The sequence below is a fragment of the Lactuca serriola genome, chromosome 4, assembly GCF_051521515.1.
Source record: "Lactuca serriola cultivar US96UC23 chromosome 4, Lser_US96UC23_V15, whole genome shotgun sequence".
Classification (NCBI taxonomy): Eukaryota; Viridiplantae; Streptophyta; class Magnoliopsida; order Asterales; family Asteraceae; genus Lactuca; species Lactuca serriola.
In genome coordinates, this window is record NC_136411.1 from 218,197,324 (window position 1) to 218,200,985 (window position 3,662).

The window sequence follows — 3,662 nt, forward strand, 5'->3', positions numbered from 1 at the left end:
AAGAAATAATTATTTTTTATAATAAACAAATCGATAAATAACAAATAAATAGAAAATAAATCAAAAAAGAAATAAATAAGGGAAAAATTGTCTTTTTATGTCCGGAGGGATGAAATGTCCAACTTTTAACCAAACTAGGGAATGTTTGAGTTAATTTTTGAAAATAAAGACTGAACATGCATTTTGACACCTGCACGAGGGACGATTCATATAACGTACTCTATTTTTTCTACAACTTCTTTTAAGATTTTTTAGAACTTCTGGCAACAATTTTTATGTTTTCTTTTATTAAATTGGTTTTTTACAATGATTTTACAATTTCATATCGAAGAATTATACTATTTGTTGTAATTAGTTAAAAAAGTTGTTTTTTTTACAAACTATAACATCCCGAAATTCAGGTATATCTATTTATCCCTTCTTCCTTTCCAAGTTATCAAGTTTAGCCCCTAAAGGAAAAATATGGCCATTGAGTACGTTGGGCGTACTGAAGAGTACGCTGCGCGTACTCATGCGCTTGCATTGGACACGGACTCGCCTGGGTATGCTGGGCGTACCCAAGGTTACGTTGGGCGTAGCGGGCCCAGATGCAAACCCTAATTGTGGCTTGTGCACTATAAAAGGAATGATAAGGCCTTTACCCCAGCCACCATACTTCAGTGAGTGAAACCCTAAGAGAGAAAAAAACCCGTTATAAGCTTGTGTGTGTGTTCTTAAGCTTGATAGTGCCATTTCAAGGTGATGAAGGAGAAGAGGAGGCCATTATAGGAGCTAGAACTTGGTGGATAAGAGTAGATCCGAGTTCTACAGAGGTTGGAGCTTTATTTAGAGGTAAAAAGCTCAAAGCTTTCCTTGTCCTTTTTGATTTGTGCTTTATGGACCAATTTTTAGGGTTTTTGGTCCCAAGGTGGAGACTTTATGAGCAAATGGTCTCCATAAGCTTAGATCTGCCATTTTTCAGAGTAATATGAGTTGTAGGTTCATAAAAATCCAATCTTGGACGTGAATACTAAGTCATGCATGAGATATTGGCTTAATGAGGAAAGAGGAAAGGTGTTTAGAGTGGTTGGTGACCTTTACAGCCATGCAAAGGCTTAAAGGTTTCAACTTTATTGATTAAGTGACCTTAGAAAAGTCAGATCTAGAGTTTGAGTATATGTCTTAACCGTTTAAGACCAAAAATCCATAAATGCATGAAACTGAGACTTATGTTGGGTGTAAATCTCAGTACGCGCAGCGTAAGGGTCTGAGACCCCGATTCTGGATCGTCGGAGTACGCCCTGCGTACAAGAGCTGGTACGCGCTGCGTACTGCCCCCTGTTGACTTTCGTTGACTTTTAGGGTTTTAGTCAACATTTGGACTTTTGGGTCAAGGAGGGGTAAATGGTATTTTACCTTTCTATGGGATTGTAGAAAGGGATTTAATCTAGCCTTTGATAGCCATTATTTATTTTAGGATATTGTGTATGTGATTAGGCGGGGGATAGATCAGTATATTCGTGTGCGAGATTATCCGAGTTACCCGAGGTGAGTCTTCTCACTATACATTACCTAGAGGCTAGAGTGGTATCTATGTGTAGACCGGAGGGTCTTGTGTGCTATGTGTATGTATGAGATTATGTGCATTGTGATATATGTATGCTATGTGTTGTATAGACCGGACTGGAGGGTCCAACGATATAGACCGGACCGAAGGGTCCAACGATACACACTGGACCGAAGGGTCCAACGAGCTATGACCGGACCAGAGGGTCCAACGAGCTACGAGACTGGAGGGTCCCGCTGAGACACATCGACCGGAGGGTCGTACTGTAGCCTCGAGTGGGGTATGTGTTGTATTTGGTAATTTGGGGAACTCACTAAGCATTTATGCTTACCGTGTTGTGTGTTATGTGTTTCAGGTACCAGTGAGGATCGCGGGAAGGCGCCTGCATGACCGTATACACACAGATGGAGTTTTATTTACATTGAGATCTTGGGATTTTTTTATCGAGATGATATTGATATATGGATTTTGATCTTACATATGAATTTTATGATATTTTGAAATGGAAAAATTGTTTTGAAAATTTACGTTGTTACAAGTTGGTATTAGAGCCTTGGTTTGAGGGATTCGGATGCACCTTCGGGAGTATCTAAACTCAAACTGAGGATTTGAGAAATTTTTCACAATAAAAACAATCTTTCTAAAAGAGTAAAAGGTTTTGAAACGAGCAGAACAAAACAGTGTGTACGATCAGCTAGTGCCCGAACGGTGATTTCCCAAAATACCCTTACATTAGGTGTTATGAGATATGATATGATATGTTATGCATGCTAGAGTAGGATAGGTATTCATATTAGGACTAGAGTGGCCTGATTTGTGATGCCTTAGCCTAGGAGATTACTGCTACTATGAGATGCTTGAGAGTGAGTAGGTAGCAGTGAGGAGCTTATGAGAGGTCTGCTGGAGAGTAGCCTATGCATAGCGAGATTAGAGTACTTGTGATATGGGATCCTAGGAGGAGAACTTGGGGTGAATATTGATGCGGTGTGGACGCTAGTATAGGGCCCGTACTACTGAAGACACCGGATTAATGCGCAATCCAAGTAAGAATCCTTAGGGTACTAGGGAACAAGTAGGGTCAAGTTATCGAGTGCGAGTACACTCGAGCGAGTCTCTGATATTTTTTTATGTTGTATTTCAGAGACATTATGGTGGGGACACGCCACAGACCAGAGACGAGCGACGTGAGTGACGAGGAGCTTCGTCAGATGATCTACGATAAGGTGGTTGTGGCTATCCGCGCACATATACCAGAGATGTTTGGGTCTATCAAGACCACCTAGATTGAGACGTTTGATGAGAGATACGCAGCGGTTACTGAGGTTGCAGCTGTTGCAGCTACTGCGGCTATGGCTACTGCTAGACCTCAGGGGGTGACTCGTTGCTGTACCGGGAGTTCAGTAACACGAAGCCACCGGAGTTTGATGGGACGCAGGATATGATTGCTGCGATGAGATGGATTTCTGATATCGAGGGATGCTTCTACACCTGCTCGTGTCCGGAGCATCTGAGGGTTTGTTTTGCACTGAACCAGCTTCGCTTGGGGGCGAAGGACTGGTGGAAGTTTGTGACGGCGGACTTCACTACTGCAGAGTTTACCGTGGTGACCTGGGAGAGGTTAACCATAATGTTTTAAGATGAGTATGTTCCCCATGTGGAGAAGGAACGTCTAGCCCAGGAGTTCTTGTCCCTCAAGCAGGCAACTGAGTCTGTGACATTGATTACAAGGATGTTTCATGAGAGGGCGTTGTTTTGCCTTGAGCACGTGTCTACTGAGCAGGTACGTATGGGCCGATACTTGAGCATACTGAGGAGGGATATTGATATGTGCATAATTAGTTCATATTAAGTATACATTTTTACTCATTTATTAGCTAAATTATTGCATATTATGGACAAAAGGTACTTAAAAGTGTTAAATTATGTTTTTCAGTCCAAAGATGAAGCTCGGAAGCGAAAGGAAGTGGGAGAAACAGTTAGAAGATCGAGAATGAAATCAAGAAGAAAAACACTAAAAATGGCATCTACTCGGCGAGTCATATCGGCTACTCGGCGAGTCCAATCGAAGAATCGAGAAGATAATCACTCGGGATCCCAGAAGGTTATCACAATCGTG